General features: G+C 38.1%; 1 long non-coding RNA gene across 1 annotated transcript in view; it reads left to right on the top strand.

Annotated features, from left to right (window-relative positions):
* The first annotated feature begins 16 nt into the window (after window positions 1-16).
* LOC131382873 (uncharacterized) overlaps window positions 17-19,348 on the top strand; it is a 400,557-nt gene continuing 381,225 nt past the window's right edge. The window contains exons 1-2 of the long non-coding RNA XR_009212481.1: window positions 17-352; window positions 1,713-1,800. This is a non-coding gene — a long non-coding RNA (uncharacterized LOC131382873). The remainder of the gene's footprint in view (window positions 353-1,712; window positions 1,801-19,348) is intronic.

A 19,348-nucleotide genomic window follows, 5' to 3' on the forward strand; every position in this document is an offset into this window, starting at 1 on the left:
GAGCTGGGAAGGGCCCAGAGCACCGAGGGGGAGCCAGCAGTGAGTGCACTGGGGAGCTCCACACACGCGGCTCCGCAGCTTTGCGCGCCCCTCTACCGGGAGCGGCTGAGTATCCGCCTGGCTCCCCTGCGGGGTTCCTCCGTGGTCTTCCGGAGATTCTTTATGAAGCAGCTTTAGAATAGTCAAGCCTATTTTTCTGCTCCATTTCTTTTTGTAATGTGGGGTCACCTTTCCGCTCTAGAAATTGCTTTTCTTACGCGATTCCCACCCCAACTCTCGCCAAGGGCCCTGGTTCTCACCTCCCCAGTCTTAGCGTCTGACAAGCCTCCAAGAAACTGCGCTTTTTTCTTTTGTAAGTGTTCTTTTGCCTCATGTTTACCCCACCCCAAACGTCTTTTGACTAGACTGTGTCTTTGGAATAAAATGTTCGGAAATACCCTTTCATGAAAACTCCCGCGGATAGGAGGACCCTCACAGACCCTGGACTGCAGAGATTATTCTGTTGACTTTGACATTCACTCTAGCTGGTGCCGCGCGAGCTTTGGTGTGGGGGAAAGGAAGGTTAGGCCGTGAGTCAGGAGACCTGTGTTCCTGCAAAAGCCATTTACCTTCTGGGGCCGCAATGGCTTTGAATGTTTCAGGGGATCCCCTGAGAGCACCTTTGGCTCTGGGTTTCTGTAAATTTTCTCCCTGCGGATTACCAAGTGAAAGTACCTTTTATCTTTTGTGTAGAAGGTGTCAGTAGAAGAAGCAAGAGATCTTTATTCCCAAATATAAAATCGATTTACCAAAAATTCTCAAATTTGGGGAAATTTTTTTCATACATTAGTAAAGTACCATTTCAACAAATTAAGTTTAAAAATTATCCCTCTAGGTGGTTTATTAACCAGACCAAAAAAAAACCAACAACAACAACGAGAGGGGGGTCTTAGATCGATCACTGGGGCACTGCACTTTCCCCTTTGTAGTCCATACACAGATTAACCTTTGCAAATGCTGCTTTGGAAATACATCCTTTGTTTGACTTGAAATGTAACCCCTCCCCTACCGCCAAATATTATTAAGGTTTAAAGTTTAGGCAGAAGCTAAGGTTTTAACGATGTGTCAGGGTGTGGAACAATCGACAGCTGGTAGAATACTTTCCATTTTGGTTACTGGGAACAAGTCGTTAAATCTAATATCAATTTTAATAATTTCACTTCAACAAAACTGTCAAATAATGAGATTCGTGGATTTTTTTCTAGTAGTTCCTCTGGAGAACTTGTGGAGAAAACTCATGAATCTTAGCAGTTAACGAAAAGTATATAGCTTTTCCATATATTTTTTAAAAACCATAGAATTATATAACTTCCCCATGGGGATATTAAAAGAAATTGCACTTCCTAACGTCTACAACCATAAATTATCATGTAAAACACGTAGGTAAGCCATATATTTTAAATATTTTTAAAAGCTGTCTTAACATGGGCTTTGACTATTGAGAAAATAGATAAAGTAATGTGAAATGCCTTTTCCCAAATGAGAATCAGTGAGTCAACAATTTGCAGTTTCCAGAAGGGATGTCTCTTTTTCATGCCTGAACTATTAAAATAAACAAATATCTTTGATGGAAAATCTAATGTTACCAAATGTCTTCCAGAAGACTGTTGGTGTTAATGCAAAGCATGATTCCTTTAACTTCCATAGTAACTAATTTTATCATTGTTTTTCAGTTGGAGATGCAGAGTATGGAAATGATTTTGCAAGACTTTTCCAGGTCATGAGGTGCTCTCTGGGAAATCTCTTCTGTTCCCTAAAGTAGTAAGTGACTCAACTGAAGCAAAGCAATAATTATTAAATGGATCTCTAGTGGCCTAGAGGCATTAACATATTTTTTTCCTTTGAAGTTATTATACAGTTAAATAACTTTAGAGTGGTAGTTCCCAAAATGTGTGACTTTAGGCACTAGTTTGCCTAAATGCTGCTCTAGCAAGTCATTCACTACAAAAATATCGAGCCACTTCTGTATGCCCTGGCTGGCACTCTAGGAACAGTGGTGAAGAAGACAGATATATTTACCTGTCCTGATAGAAGTTACAGTTTGGTGAAAACGATAAATTAGTAACAAGTGCAAATAAGATTTATGCAGATTTATTTACACAAAATAAATGTAAGTCGTGATGTAAATAGCAGATTTTGAGATAAACAATAAGAGGAATCTCTTCATTTTAGAGATCCACAATGTATGTTAATAAATTAAAGGCTCTGAAAATTCCTATGGAAAAAACATTTTACCTAACCTATTCCCCAAACCCCCAAATTTGTTTTGAACAAATTTGTTTGTAAGCACTGCTTATAATAAAATAGAATAATTTTTGTGAAATGCTGCTTTGTTTTAAAACCAAAGAATTCAATAAACATGAAATTCTGTTAACATCACCTTACATTTATTTGTCAATGTACATTAATATGCATCAATAGATTTATACATATAAATATAATCTGTTTGAAATAGACTGTGTTTGCACATGTTTATACCAGCACAATTCACAATTGCAAAAAATATGGAACCAGCCTAAATGTCCATCAACAAACGAGTGGATAAAGAAAATATAGTATATATACACCACAGAATACTACTCAGCCATAAAAAGTAACGAAATAATGGCATTCCCAGCAACCTGGATGGAATTGGAGATGATTATTCTAAGTTAAATAACTCAGAGAGGAAAACCAAACATCATATGTTCTCATCCATAAGCTGGAGCTAAGCTATGAGGACGCAAAGGCATCAGAATAATATAGTGGAGTTTGGAAGCTCAGGGGGAAGTGGGGTGAGGGGTAAAATACTACACATTGAGTACAGCGTACACTGCTCTGGTGATGGGTACACCAAAATCTCAGAAATTACTGCAAAAGAATTTGTCCATGTCACAAAAAGCCACCTGTTCCCCAGAAACTATTGAAATTAAAAAAATAAATTGTTTAAGTATGATAAAAAAAAGAAATACACTGTGTTTGAACACAAAATGATACAGAAGGATTTATAAATCTATTAAAATGCTTGAATGTACATCTGTACAAAACACATATTTATAATTAACATTATTTCATAAACATACTTCCAGAGATCAACATGTTCTAAAGTCTTATAATTCTTAATGGCTATATAGTTCATATATTGGTATAGACTAGTTTTCCCTTCCTTCCTTCCTTCCTTCCTTCCTTCCTTCCTTCCTTCCTTCCTTCCTTCCTTCCTTCCTTCCTTCCTTTCCTTCCTCCCTTCCTTCCTTTCTCTTTTTTTTCAGGGTCTGAATCTGTAATCCAGGCTAGAGTGCAGTGGCATGGTCAAGGCTCACTGCAGCCTCAACCCCCTGAGCTCAAGTGAGTCTCCTGCCTCAGCCTCCCAGAAGCTGCACTACAGGCACCCGCCACCACACCCAGCTAATTATTACTTGTAGAGAGGGGATCTCCCTAGGTTGCCCAGGCTGGTCTTAAATGCCTAGGCTCAAGTGATCTTCTCACATCACCCATCCCTGTCACAGTGTGCTGGGATTACATGTGTGAGCCACTGTGTTTGGCCTAGAATAGTTTTCTTAACCCTAAATTTTAGGAAAGTACATTTTCTGATTCTTTAACTATTGTAAGTAACACTGCTTTAACCTCCTTGAACAAATTACTCTTTGGAGTAATAAGTGATGGGAATATTTTCTTGGGATATATTTTTTAATGTGGGTTTTTAATTAAAAGAAATTTTATTTTTCTGTTTACATAGTCTCATATTTCTTTCCATAACAATTGAAAAATCATTATAAAAATATGGATGTACTTTTATCTTTTAGATTCAGTATCTCATTGACACTGTATATATGGTATATATATATATATATATTAGAGACAGGATCTCACTCTGTCACCCAGGTTGGAGTGCAGTTGTGTGATCACACCTAGCTGCAGCTTCAAACTCCCAAGCTTAAGCAATCCTCCCTCATCAGCCTCCCAAGTCCCCAGACACAAGCACTGCTTTATTCTTTAAAAAAAAAAAACACAAAGACATTATTTCATGGTTTCATACTGTTTCATTGCCTTTTTGATGCCCATTGTTAATACCTGATAAAAGAAACCAGCTTTAAGAAACAAATACGACTTCTGTTTCTATAAACATAAATGTTTGACCTTCATGACTGTAAAGAGATCAGAGGATTAGTAATGGAGGAGATATTAAAGCAGGAGCTGATTTTAATCTGTTTTATTATCTTTTAAAATACATTTAACATAGTTAACTTATTTTTAAAGCAAATTTAAGTAAAACGGAAATGTCCTTTGAAATGTTGGAATTTTATGACTCTAAATCCAACTATCTCTGAAAAGAGATTGCTGTTTATTTCTAAACAAATGTTACCAGAATTGATCACAATGTTTTTAAGTAACAAAATGCTTTATAGTACCAGTTTCATACAATACATCAAACTAATTTCTATTAGGTATGTAAGTTTTAAAATTTCAAAGTCACATGGAAAAGAAAATCAGAAAAAGCAGAAATGAATGTTTGTCATATTGCTGGTAGACTACTTAAGCTTGAATAGATGACAGCAATCTCAAAGATAAAGATTTACAAATTTGACTAAATAAAATTTAAAGTTCTATATATTTTTTCCAAAACATAAACTGAGTGAAAATGTTTACTCTGAACTGAATGAGAGATTAATGTCTTAAATATTTCAAAATAGCTCACACAAATTCGATGAGAAGCAACAGTTTATGCTTGCCATAAATGGGCAAGAGAATTGAGCAAACATTTTAATAAAGAGGAAATAAAACTTTAATAAAAGAGACACTGGGACAGCTACTGTGTACAGACTTTCCATAGTCTTTTTATTTTTTCCTGTTTATTGATTTTGAACAATCAACTATTTCCCTCTAAAAGTAAATCACCAAAGAATGTACTATTCAAAGGACTTTAAAATTTGCAGTGCATCTTAGTCAAGGCAAGAAGTAAGAGGTAGGTCATTGACTTAAAAGTGCCAAGAACAACATTCTTCTGTTCTTATTTTTATTATACAATTACATAATAAAGTAATTCCCATACTTTCCAATATTTGGTATGTATGCTAGGCCTTATTATCTTAATTCCTACGTTATTTTACAGCAGTCACTTTACCCATTTTATGAACCATCAATGTTCTGAGGCCCTCTTTTCCAGGATTATGTCATTTAGTTTTTTATTTTAAAATAACAACTAATAACTTTTACCCTTTTTTTCACACTATTAATTTATGTTTCAAATATTTATTGATTGTTTGTGTGCCACTCTCTAAGGGACTGGGGACACAACAAGAAGCAATAAAACAAAAAATATCCCTGTCTTCATGAAGCTTACATTCTACTTAGAGCTGTCAATCATGTGCATAATGTTCTGCCCAACGGCACCTGGCTGAGGAGTTGAATGGGGAGGTGGACACTGGAGGTGGATAAAATTCATCTTTTACTCTGCTCCCACCCATGCCTTTTTCTTTGCACAAATGTAGCTGCTAACCAAATCCTGAGCATGGGGTGGGATGAACATGTATGTGTGTGTGTGTACAAGCAAACATGCACATGCCTGAATCATTTTCTAATTTGTACCAAGATGCCAAAGATGAGGCATCAATTCTATTGAAGAAAGACAGACAATACCTAAGTTATATAAATAAAAATATAAGCATGTTTGATGATGATAAATGCTACAGGAAAAATTAAGAAAGGGAAATAAATAAGAAATATGGACAGGAATGGCCTTCAAAGTGACATTTTAGTGGGAAGTGAGAGATAAGTAGGTGAGCCATGTAGACAGCTAGGGGAAAATGTCCTAGTAGGGGTGAAATCAAGTGGAAAGACCCTGAGGCCAGACAGGAGCTGTGTCCACAGAACAGCCAGCTTGTCTTGAAAAGACTGAATGAGACCAACTAGTGGGAGATGAGGTCAGAGAGCTTGGACAGAAGGTAGGATGTGGGGATGCAGTTGGGCTTAGATTGTTTAGGGCATTGCAGGCTAAGTAAGGAATTTAACAGAATGAGATGTGAAGCCTTGGAGGATTTTAAGCAGATGTGATAGGATTTGATTTATATTTTAACAGACTAACTCTGGCTACAGTGTAGTAAATAGATTGAAGGGAGACAAGAATGGAAGCAGGGAAATTAGTTAGGGGGCTGTTGTAATAATACACGTGAAAGGTGATAGTGGAATAGATGAAGGTGGTAAGAGTGGAGTTAGGGGAAATGTAGGATTCTCAAACGTATTCTAAAAGTAAAACCAACAGAACTTGATGGTAGATTGACTGTGGGGTCTGAGAAAAGAAGAGTCAAAGATAATGGCAAGATTTTAGGCCTGATCAACAGGAGGACTTGGAGTTGCCATTCACTGAGAAGGTAGAATGTGTCAAACAAAATTAGGATGGGAAATAGATGAGGAATTCAGTTTGGGGAATGTTATGTTAGAGATGATAAGTGAGGAGTTGGATATTTGAGTCTGGGTTTCAGAGGAGAAGTCTAGTCTAGAGATATTAATTGGAGTTATTGGCATATGAGATATACAAACCATGAAATCACCAATGGAGCGAGAGTAGTTAGAAAAGAGGAGAACCCCAATGATTGAGATTTGGAGTATTCCAGTGTTTGGTAGTGAGAGAGAGAAGGAGTAAGGATAAAGGAAACTAAAAAGATGCCACTAATGAGGTAAGAGAAAAAGCAGGACAATTGAGTGTCCTATAAGCCAAGTGAAAAAAATATTTCAAGGAAAGGGGAATAATCAGCTGTGTCAAATACTTTTTATTTTTTCCTTTTTTTTAGAGACAAGTCGCTATGTTGCCCAGGCTAGACTTGAAATGCTGGCCTCAAGTGAACCTCCCACCTCAGCCTCCTGAGTAGCTTGGCCTTTGAGTGATCAAGTAGAATGAGAAATGAGAACAAGATTTAAAATGTGCAGGCCAGGGGGCCCAGCAGCTCATACCTGTAATCCCAGCACTTTGGGTGGCTGAGGTGGGAGGATCACCTGAGTCCAAGAGTTTGAGGCTGCAGTGAGCTATGATTACAGCACTGCACTTTGGCCCCATCTCAAAAAAAAAAAAAAAAAAAGATTATTGGTAACTTACCTGAGAGGAATTGGTTCAGAGAATGAGAAAACAGAAACTGGAGACAGCAAGTATAGGCAACTCTTCTTAAGAGTTTTGTTGTAAGCTGAAGAAGAAAAATGGTGTGGTAGCTGAAGGAGAAGATAGAGTCCAGAAAAAAAAATATTTTAAAATGGAAAAACAATCCTATATATGTATGGTTATGGGAATGATCCAGCAGAGATTGAAAGATTGATGATTTAAAAGAGTGGAGCATTGTTTCAGCAAGGTCATTGCGTAGGCAAGAAGAGATGGTATTTAGTGGATAAATGGTGAAGCTGGCCTTAGCTAGGAGAATGAGCAGTTTATCCTCAATAGAAGAAAGGGTTATAGATGGGTCCCTCATGCAGTGAAGTGGCTAGATGTTGTGGGGGGGCATGTGGAAGTTCTCTTCTGATTGCTTCTTTTATCTCTGTAAAATAAGATGCAAAGTTGTCTGCTGGGGGTGAGGAAGAAGAAGGGAAATTTAGGGAAAGAGGAAAAGGCATAAAAAATGAAGCGAATAAAAATCAGTTAATAAGAAGGTGGAAATAGGCTGGGCACAGTGGCTCATGTTTGTAAACCCAGTGCTTTGGGTAGCCAAGATGGGGGATTATTTGAAGCCAGGAGTTTGAGACCAGCCTGGGCAACATAGCAAGGCCCCCTCGTCTCTACAAAAAATAAAAAATTAGCTGGGTATGGTGGTACACAACCGTAGTCCTAGCTGCTCAGGAGGCTGAAGCAGGAGGATTGCTTGAGCCTAGGAGTTCAAGGTTACAGTGAGCTATGATGGTGCCACTGCAGTCCAGGTGGGGTGGCAGAAGAGACCCTATCTCTCTAAAAAAAGAAAAAGAAGGTGGCAATAATCCAAATGTATCAGTAATCACCAGAAATATGAATGGAATAAGCTATTCGGTTAAAAGAGAGAATTTTCAGACTAGGTTAAAACAAGTACATATATATGCTATTTATAAAAGTTAAGCATAAAGCTCAAGAGCACAGAACAACTAAAAATTACAGATTCAAAAAAGATACCAGGCCAATATCAACGAAAAGAAATACGATGTAAGTATATCACTATTGAGGTAGGTGAATAGCAGAGGAAGCTGGGTGTGAAGGGGAACTGTTGGATGTAGGCTAGCTTAAGGAGAACATGCAAGATAACAAAAGCAGAGGGCTGTGTGGTGGCTCACACCTGCAATCCCAACACTTTGGGAGGCAGATGTGGGTGGCACTTGAGGTCAAGAGTTCGAGACCAGCCTGGCCAACATGGTGAAACCGAGTCTCTACTAAAAATACAAAAATGAGCTGGGCATGGTGGCACATGCCTATAGTCCCAGCTACTCCAGATGCTGAGTTAGGAGAATTGCTTGAACCTTGGAGGCGGAGGTTGCGGTGAGCTGAGATCGCACCATTGCACTCCAGCCTGGGCGAAGAGTGAGACTCCATCTCAAAACAAAAACAAAAGCAGAACATACTAGTTAAAAAGAGGTAAACAGTAAGTTGGCACAATAAGGGAAAGGCAAGAATGAGCAATTAGCCTGCAAGAGATAAAGTAAGGTTAAGGTGCAATAAGGGAAAGGCAAGGATGAGCAATTGGTCACAAAAAAATAAAGTTGAGTAAGCTAGAGTAAAAAAACATAATAAAAGGCCATGAAATGTTACAAATCGGGGCTGATACCACTTGCGGTTCAGCTCAGTCCATTGCAAATTGTACTGTGCTTAATAAATCTTTTGCTGCTTTGCTATTTGTGTGTCATGTCCAGTTCTTTGTTCAGTGAAGAACCTGGGACTTCGCAACATCAGCTGGTAACATAGTAGTTTTGGTAAGCCAGCCTGGAGGTAAGCGCCAATTTGGGATTTTTATTTTTGGTTTTGCTTTCTGTTTCTTTCCTCTGATGGCACTCTTCAGGGGCACAAGATGGGCAGTTAAGAGCCACTCGGGTGCCCCCCTGCTGGAAGACTCGGGACAGGATAACCTGGTGGGGAACGGAGCAATTAGGCTTCGCCAGGCGCAAGACAAGTCCCTGTGCCTGTGAGGTATTTGTGTGTGTGGCAAGACATAATATTTTGAAATTGTCTGTACACAAGAAATTGGTGTACCCCGACCCAAAGGACCAAGGCAATAGCTAAATAAGGAAAAAAACCCTGCTTCTTTTGTGAGGGACCAGATCTGGATCGTTTTAGTTTAGCAGACCTGGTGCTAAGAGAAAAATCCTGGTGGAGACTCTTGGATCATTGCCTAAGTTATGCACAGATCCATCCTGGTGGAGACTCTTGGATCATTGCATAAATTGTGCAGCAGATCCATGGGGAAATCACTGCATGTAGTTTATCTGGTCAGAGGGCATTCTCTTCCCTCATCGAGAGGCCAATCTTTAACAAATTCAAGCTAGGGAGTCTGCAATTCCTTGCGCTTCAAACTACAGTTACCACAATAGTTAAGGAAACCATTTGGGAAAAAAAACTATTTTGGCCAGATACAGGGATGCCAAAAGCTGAGGGCTGCACCTGGGGACTAAAGGGAAACTTAATCATAGGTCACCAAATATGGCAGAATCCTTCTTCAAGTGGCTGATGCCCATCTAAGGCCAGAGACATATGGCATGTCATGAAGAGGCCCAAGCAGGGGATGCCCTCTTGGCCCTCAACCCCAGCGTAGGCCCTTCCATGGGGTACGCCCCAGTGTGTGGCCCTAGGCCAGAATGCTCTAAATTTCAAGTTTTCCTTGTTCTCTACAGACAGAAGACAAGAAACTCGGTTTCAATCTCACCCGACTTCCCCCTTGGCTGCATCCTCAATCACTGGGGGAAGGTTCAATCCCAACAGATATCCCCAGAGCATGTGCAAGCCATATGTGGATTAGACCCACCCCACACCAAACAAATCTGTTCTTTTCTGGGGATGGCTGGATTTTGCAGAATATGAATTCCCAATTTTGGATTTATAGCAAAGCTCCTTTATGAAGTCATGTGGGGGCCAGAGAATGAGCCAATTGAATGCACACCAAAAATAAGGGAGGCCTTCACTAAGTTAAAACAAGCTGTCAGCAAGGCTCCTGCACTAGGCACCCCAGACCTCACTAAGCCTTTTTCTTTACATGTAGCTGAAAGGAAAAGTATGCTTTGGGAGGCCGAGGCAGGTGGATCACGAGGTCAGGAGATCGAGACCATCCTGGCTAACATGGTGAAACCCCGTCTCTACTAAAAATACAAAAAATTAGCCGGGCAAGGTGGTGGGTGCCTGTAGTCCCAGCTACTGGGGAGGCTGAGGCAGGAGAATGGTGTGAACCTGGGAGGCAGAGCTTGCAGTAAGCCGAGATGGTGCCACTGCACTCCAACCTGGGTGACACAGCGAGACTCTGTTTCAAAAAAAAAAAAAAAGTGAAAGGTATAGTGGTGGGTTTCCTAATCTCCAAATTAGGATTAGAATCTTGACTAATTGCTTGCTTACTTTTCAACGAAATTGGACAGGGTGTCCTTGGGGTGTCCAAGCTCCTTGTGGGCAATAGCAGTCACTGCTATTTTAGTAGAGGAAGCCACTATGATTACTCTGGGTCAACCACTGGAAGTACTAACCCCATGCCAGCTTATATCAATCTTGGAGGCAAAAGAACACATTTGGATGACTGGAGAAAAGTTAACCAAATATCACGCTATGTGTTTAAAATAATCCAGAAGTTATCCTTAAAACTTGTAACACCCTGAATCCAGCTTCACTACTGCCCACAGGCCCAATGATCATTCCTGCAAGCAGATAATTATACACATGTATTTGAGCTGGCCTAATCTAAAAGATCAGCCTGTCCCAGACCCTGAAGATGACTGGTTCACAGACGGCAGTAATTTTGTGTCAAATGGAGAATGCTAGGCTGGGTATGCAATAGTAAATTATAACACCATATTGAGGCCCAGCTGCTGCCCCCAGGCACATCCGCATAAAAAGCTGAGACCATTGCTCTTACTTGGACTCTAATACTAGAAAAAGAGAAAAAGCTCAACATTTATTCAGTTTCCAAATATACATTCCTTGTGGTTCATGTTCATGCCACAATCTGGAAAGAAAAAGAATTACTAACCAGCAGCCATTCCCTCATAAAACATGAGGCTGAAATTCTTCAATTATTAGAAGCATATATCTACCAAAGGCTATAGCTATAATTTATTGTAGGGGGCATGAGAAACACTTAAGCCCATAGTGCTGGAAAACAGGAAGGCTGATAAGAAAGCCAAAGTGGCAACCCTCAGAATACAATACCAACCAGTTTTAGCTGTGTTTCCTTATGCTAATTCCCCTGTAAAACCTAACTACACAGTACAAGGAAAACAACTAATAAAAAGAGCAAGGGGGTCAAAAACAAAGACTCTGGTGACATATGTGGCCAAAATTATATCTCCCTTAAGCAACCCAGTGGAAAGCTATAAACACCTTGCATGACTCCTTCCACCAAGGGAGGGATGCCATACTAGCCATGGTAAACAAACTCTTTATCAGATCTAATCTGGCTTCAGTGGCTAAGCAAGTTTGTCAAACCTGTTCACTGTGTGCATTTAACAACCCAGGAGATAAAATGCCTCCCCTAGTAGAACCCATCTATATGCAAAGTTTCAAGAAAAGGTACTCAAAAGGAGAGTTCCAAGACAGATGTAGACATCATAAATAATTCTCTGCTACAGGGGTCACCAGTCTCTCAGAGGGAACCACAGCTGCCTCCATGTAACTCTTCACCTAGCACACTGGAAGAAAAACCACAAGAGTCAACAGAAATCCTGCTGAGTCCTCTGCACAATAGAAAAGTTACCCCATACACCACCCCCCAAGCCTATTTCCTCTCAGAGAGGTGGCAGGGCCAGTGTGCCCAATGCTAGTCCAAGCCTCTTTTTTGGTAACAGATACACAGCAATGTAAAGAAAAACTAGAGAGTTACTCTGAAAATCCTAGGAAGTTTGCAAATGGTTTTCAAACCTTGTCTTTGGGTTTTTGACCTTTCATGGGAGAATGAGAAAAGGAATAACTGAGGGAAGTCACCCAGGAAAAGGAGAAAAATCCCAGCTGTGTTTTACAGCTGGTTAAACTAACTGTACACTAACCTAGACCCAGCCTCTTAACAAGGGAAAGCACTTATAGCTCAGCACTTCATAAGCCAGTCTGCCCTTAATATTAGATGCAAGTTTCTAAAGTTGGAAATGGGGCCTCAGACACCTCAGACACAGCTTCTGGATACTGCTTTTATGGTATGCAACAATCGTGACCTAGAGAAAGGGAAGGAAAATAAATGACAAGCTAAAATTATGGCTGCTGTCACTGGCAATGCCCTAAAGGCCCGAAAGATGTCAAAGGGAAACCTCTGAGGGCCCAAATGTAGTAACCCTTGCTTCAAGTGCAAAAAGAATGGACATTGGACGAAGGATTGTACCAGACTCCCACCAGGCCCCTGCCATCAGTGCAAAGATACCAGTCATGACCTCTGGCACTAGAGGATTGACTGCCCCACTCCCATCTAGGGGCTTGGCCAGTCAAAACTCTAGCAATGCAAAGGGAGGAACTGGATGAAGACTGAAGGGGCCCAGGGTCTTCCTCACCACCCTTGGTCCAGGAATATCATAATTATCATTGAGGAACCCCAGGTAACTCTGGACAGCATGGGCACCCAAATTCAGTTTCTTTTCGATACAGGGGCAAACTACTATGTCCTTACTGCTTATGCAGTAAAACTTCCTCTCGGTCTATAAGTGTTATCAGAATGGAAGAAAAGCCACAAACTAGATTTTTTACTCCTTCTCTGACTTGTCAATTTAAAACAAAGAACCCAAATATTTCAACAAGAATTTCTGGTAGTGCCAAGTTGCCCAGTTTCCCTGCTCGGAATGGTATTATGGTCAAAATAGGGGTGAAACTACAATTCAAGACCCAGTTAATAGTTTCAGAAGAGGAAAGGAAGCATGGGGTCTAGGGGCCAAAACTGGAATGCTTGATAAAATGGAATATTGTTACTTTAATATTCCAAAATATGTTATGTCAATCTAATCACTCCCATTACAGTGCTGATGAAGACTGTAACCCCTTATGTGTTGATGACTGTTATTCAGCTATGAGGCCTAAGAACTTTGACCCTTGGGGAGAGTGGGATCCAAGCATACCAGCTAATAAATCTGGGATAAACACCAATAAACCTCATGTAGTTCTACAAGGACCTACCACAGGGATTTCCCTGGTGGGAATAGCATACTCTTTCCTGTGTGGAAACTAGGCCTATTTGCAACATGCCAGTAAAATAGAGAGTCCTGTGTGCTATTGTGGCAGCATCTTCTGATGCACATTGCCCTATGCTTGCATGCCCTGAACTTTACACTTATCATTTTCTTTCTGCTCTTAGTGATTTTTGTTCTTTGGGTTGTTTAATTCTGCATCTCTCTGGGAAGCATTGGAAGCCAGAAGCCTCCCAGTTTCTAGTCTTATTAAAAAAGAAAAGAATAATTTTATATAATTTGGAGGTTATCTAAAGGTCAACTCAAACTATGGACTAAAAATGTTAATTATGAAGTAAGCTAGAAAGGAATCAGTAAATAGGAAAAAGAGAGACATGAAGAAAGATATAGACATGAAGATGTATTTTTTGGTAAGGAAGATTAAAAAAGAATAATTTTATATAAAAAAGCATCTTGTGTGGTAAACTTTTGTCCTAAAGTAAAATGACTTGATTATTTAAGAAAGAGAAAAGTTTAGGACAAGTCAGAAGGTCCAAGCATATCATAGATAGTCTGTGCAAGTCATCATAAGGTTCATGAAGTGGACTTAATAAAAGGAATTTTGTAGACGATTAAGTTGGTTAGTATTAAAAAGAGATTATTTATAATAATCTTCTAAGTTTGGTCCACTGTATTAAAATAAAGTTTTCTTAAAGTATTGTTTTTCTCTCACTAAAATTGCAAAATATTTTACTTTTAATTTTATGACTGTTTCTTTTAAAAAAATTTCTCAGAATCATATCTCAAAAATTAAATTTTTGCTGTGTGTCACTGCTTTCAGTATTTTTTTTCCTCCCCTTGAGAAGGACCAAGAAATAACTCTTTCCTTCAGCTTTTTGGTCAGCTCCTGTAACTTTGTTCCTCTGGTTCTAATTGCATTGACAGGCTAAGGAAATAAGCTGGAGCCAGACAACCTGGCTCAAAAGTTTGTTATCTTCTTTTAAAATTGGCTACCATCAATCATCTTGCCCATATGAGGTCCCCTGTTAGGCAGGGTCACCACTGAAAGCCAGCAGGAAGATGGTACAGAAGAAAGACCATCCCCCTTCAGCACCCCATAAAGATTTATGACACTCCCTGAGGTAATGTTAAATGCATGTTCTTAAATAAGAAACAGGGCAAGGACGCTCTCTATCACCATCACTGTTCAACATTGTACTTGTAGTCCTGGCTTCTGCAGTGAGGAAAGAAAAAGGAATGAAGTATAATGATTGAAAAGGAGGGGGAGAAATTGTCATTCATAAATGAAATGACTTTACATAGAAAACCCAAGGGTCCACAGAAAAATTATGAGATTTAATAAGAGAGTTTAACAAGATTGCTCAATTTAAAACATTAACATAAATAAATTATTGCATGTCAATGCATCAGCTATGAGCAGTTTAATAGTGCAATTAAGAAAGATCCCATTTATTATGGCAACTGAAAATACCAAGTACCCATTAATAGATCTAACAAAAGATATGTAAGCACTTCATGAGAAAAGTATAAACCATATGGAAAAAGACATTAAAGAATATCCAAAGATCTTTCATAATCTTGGGTACAAAGACTCAGTATTGTGAAAATGCTGCTCCTTCCAAATATATCTAACAATTCAGAGTAGTTTCTGTCAAAATCCCATCAAGATTTTTATGGCATTAGATGCATTAATTCAAAAATAAATATGGATGAGCAAGAGGTAAGAATAGTCACAAAATTCCCAGAGAAGAAGAGCAATATAGTATGATTTGCCCTCCTTGATACTGAGGATAATTATATAGCTACAAAATTATATATTGTAGGGTTAGACAGACTAAGGGAACAGAATAGGTAGCATTAAAATTGACCCAGGCACAATAATATGCTGGCAGGAATGTGGGGAAAGGGGAACCCTCATACACTCTTGGTGGGGATGCAAATTAGTATAGCCACTATGGAGAACAGCATGGAGGTTCCTCAGAAAACTAAAAATAGAATTACCATATGATCCAGCAATGCCACTACTGGGTATATATCCAAAAGAAAGGACATCAATATATAAAAGAGATAGCTACACTTCCCTGTTTTTTTGCTGCACCATTTACAATAGCCAAAATATGGAATCAGCCTAAATGTCCATTAATGTATAAATGGATAAAGAAATGTGTTATATATACACTATGGAATATTATTCAGCCATAAAAAGGAATGAACTCCTGTTATTTGCATCAACATGGATAGAACTATAGGCCATTACGTTAAGTAAAATACAAATATCTCACATTCTCACTCATATGTGGGCACTAAAAATGTGAATTTCATGAAGATAGGCAGTAGACTGGGTTACCGGAGGTTAAGAAGAGGGTGTAGGAGATGAAGAGGGAAAATAACAAATATGAATGTATTTATTACCACTGAACTGCAAGCTTTAAAATGGTAAATATGGTGAATTATATATGCATATTTTTCCTCAATTAAAAAAAAAACTGGTGCAGGCAGAGAGGAAAAAAAACTTGATTTATGTCAGAGCAGGCCTTGTATGTCAGTGGGAAGGAAGAACTATTGTTTTTTGTGACTGAGTATCTTAGCTTTAAAAAGCATTTTAGACTTTATTTCTCTAATCTCAGAATATAGCTTTGAAATGTACTTTGAAGCTCTTTGTTTCTCCCTCTTTCCTAGTAGAAACTTCCTTGCACCATGCATGCTTATCTAACTATAGGCTTGCTTAGAAATTCCACCAGCTAATCTCAAAACAAACCAGGTATGGAGACCTAGCTGCAGACTTCTCTCTCTTCAGGTGGTTAATTTACAACTCATCTGGTAACCTAGATGGGGCCAGCCACACCCAGATGAGCAATAGCTCAAGATAGCCATGGGAACAACACATGCAGGCCTGCACCCTGCACTACTCCCACTCCCATGTGTTTCCCCTCGTAAACTCCTTCACTTAGCTTAAAAATTTGAGATGATTTCTTTGCAGCTTGAGCCCAGCCATTTCCGCAACTGCTGGCATTTGAATAAAGCTGCTTTCCTTCCACCACACCATGCCTCTTGTGTACTTGGCTTTTCAGGTAACTGAAAAGCCAAACCTGAGTTTGGTTACATTATGTTACTTTGTGAAAAATAATTTTATGAAAAATGTGAAATTGTACTTTACCCCACAAAAATCAGTTCTAGTAAAATAAAATACTTATTATGAAAAGGAAAACTTGAAAACATAGAAAAATATCTTTATATATATATATCATATTTTCAAGTGGCACAGTCATGGCTTCCTGTAGCCTGGAACTTCTGGGCTCAGGTGATCCTCTCACTTGGGCCTCTCATAGTGCTGGGATTACAGGCATGAGCCACTGTACCTAGCTAGGATAGGTCTATTAAATAAGACATATATAATAATATGAACTAGCAGAGGAAAAAATGTACCCATTTGACATTAAAATTAAAAACTCTCTATGATGAATGGAAACCATAGAGAAACTGAAGAAGGTTAGTCACATTGTGAAAAGATATTTGTTATATATCATAAACCAAAAGTTCAGGATGGTGTGTACCTCTCAGGGTTGGGATGGGAAGCCAGTTATAATAAGGCAGGGCACTTAGGGGAGCTCTGAACACTGTTTTATTTCTTAAGCTGGGTGTCTGGTACATGAGTGTTCATTTTATTATTATTATTTTAATTGTGTATACATATTTCATACACATTATATATGATATAATTTAATTTTCTAATGAAATAAAATTTAATTCCAAATGACCAGTAAAAGAAGTGTATTAGTTTCATAATTGAAAGATCCAGTGATAAGGAAGCTTCAGATGTGGTTTGATCCAGAGTCCACCCCTATGGCTAGGGAAGAGGTAATTTTCCTTCAGAGCACATAGACTGGATTGGGAAAGGATGAATACTAGAATAAAGACTCACTGAAAGAGAGAGTCTAAGCAGGAAAAGTTAAGAAATGTATAGAGCCACAAAGCATTAAACAGGTGCCAAAAATAGTTGTTAGTATTTCTCATCTTATACTCCACTTTTAAAATCCTTGTTTTTCCTGTTTGACTTTTGCTAACTTGGATTGCCAGCTGGAATGAAGCATTAAGATGAATAATGATTTTATTATACCCCCTAATCATTTTGTACTCATCACATTTCAACTTATGCTTTAACTTTTTGCCAAAAAGATATTTTGATACAATAATAAGCCCTCTTTTTAAGTGTGATGATGTTTGAATGTAGTGTTAAAACCTGTTAAAATACTCATTGCTGATCACTCATAAAAAGAAAAATTTGTTAAGTGACTTCTGTGCCTGTGTTCTTGTATTCCAGATGTGTCTACAGGTCGTAATTATGGCCACAGTGATTTTTAATGTAATTGCAACTTTTAATTTATTTTATGTTACTTTATTATTACCTTAATTTTTCATATTTTTTCAGTTTTTGAATGTTTATTGTCATATAAAACCTTTCCCAAGCTAATTAGGATGATCACAGCTTATCATTTATTCAGAATAATTATGGAATTATTTAGATAATTGTCCAATAGTTTTTAAAAATTATTCATGATAATTATTTCTTTAAGTTATCTTAAATAGATTAAGTGCTATTTAATTTTATGTTTTCTTCATGATGCAGGGTCATTAGGAATGTAGATTACTTTGTTATAATTACAATAATTTGTGATGCAAGTAGCTGTTTGCTTATGTACTTAAGGGAACTACTCTAACTGGTGAATTTAATTTTTTCACATCTTTTTTTGTCTCTATTCTCAATGTTGGCTTTAACTTTCTAATGTTATTAATATCCCAGCACCTAGCAGTAAAACTCTTCTAAGTTGTATCTTAGCTGCTATAAACTGATACACTAGTTAAAAATTTGCTTTAAACATGTTAAAAGTATCTGTAAGTATGTTCCGAGTAAAATTTGCACTAAAAATCGAAGTATTTAAATTTCAATGCAAAGATTTTTGGTATCACTTTTGTATCACAAGAGTTTTTACATTTTTAATTATATTTCTTTCTTTTCTGGTAAACTTTTTACCAAGTTTCCAGTTTTATTTTATTTTATACTTTTAGAGACAGGGTCTCACTTCATCACCCAGGCTGTAATGCAGTGGTGTGATCATCGCTCACTGCAGCCTCACACTCCTGGGCTCAAGTGATCCTCCTACCTTGGCCTCCTGAGTATCTAGGACTATAAGCATGCACCACCATGTCCAGCATTTTTTTTTTTTTTTTGTAGACAGGGTCTCACTATGTTGCCCAGACTGGTCTCAAACTCCTAATCTCAAGAGATCCTCCCACCTTGGAGTCTGGGATTACAGGTGTGAGCCCTGTCCCTGGCCCAGTTGTGTTTTATATAGTTAAAAATTTTAACAAAGTTCTTAAAACAATAGTAATGAGTTATTTTATTTTTTGTATAATTTCTATTTTTAACTCTACATTGATAAATTATATTTGTATATATTTATGGGGTACAAAGTGATGTTATGATTGATGTATATAATGTGGAATAATTAAATCAAGGATGGATATTAACATATCCATCACCTCAAATACTTACCATTTTTTTGTGAGAATATTTGAAATTTACTCAGTGATTTTGAAATATGTATTATTATTTATGGTATTTACTATGGTGTACAATATATCTCAAAGAATAAAAACCCTTATTTCTGTTGTCTAATTGAGGCTTTGTATCATTTAACTATCATCTCTCTATTCCCCTGTCTCTGCTGCCTCTGACAGCTGCCATTCTACTCTCAGCTTCGAGTTCAACTGTTTTAGATTCCACATATAAGGGATAACATGCCACATTTGTTTTTTCTGTGCCTGGCTTATTTCACTTAGCATCATGTCTTCCAGGTTTATCAATGTTGTCATAAATGTCAGGATTTCATACTTTTTTACGGCTGAATAATATTCCATTGTGTATATACAGCACATTTTCTTTATACATTCATCCACTGATGAAGACTTAGATGAATTCCATATCTTGGCTATTGTGAATAATGCTGCAATGAACATGGGAGTGCAGACATCT

Source organism: Hylobates moloch, unplaced genomic scaffold (genome assembly GCF_009828535.3).
Source record: "Hylobates moloch isolate HMO894 unplaced genomic scaffold, HMol_V3 SCAFFOLD_1, whole genome shotgun sequence".
NCBI classification, from domain to species: domain Eukaryota; kingdom Metazoa; phylum Chordata; class Mammalia; order Primates; family Hylobatidae; genus Hylobates; species Hylobates moloch.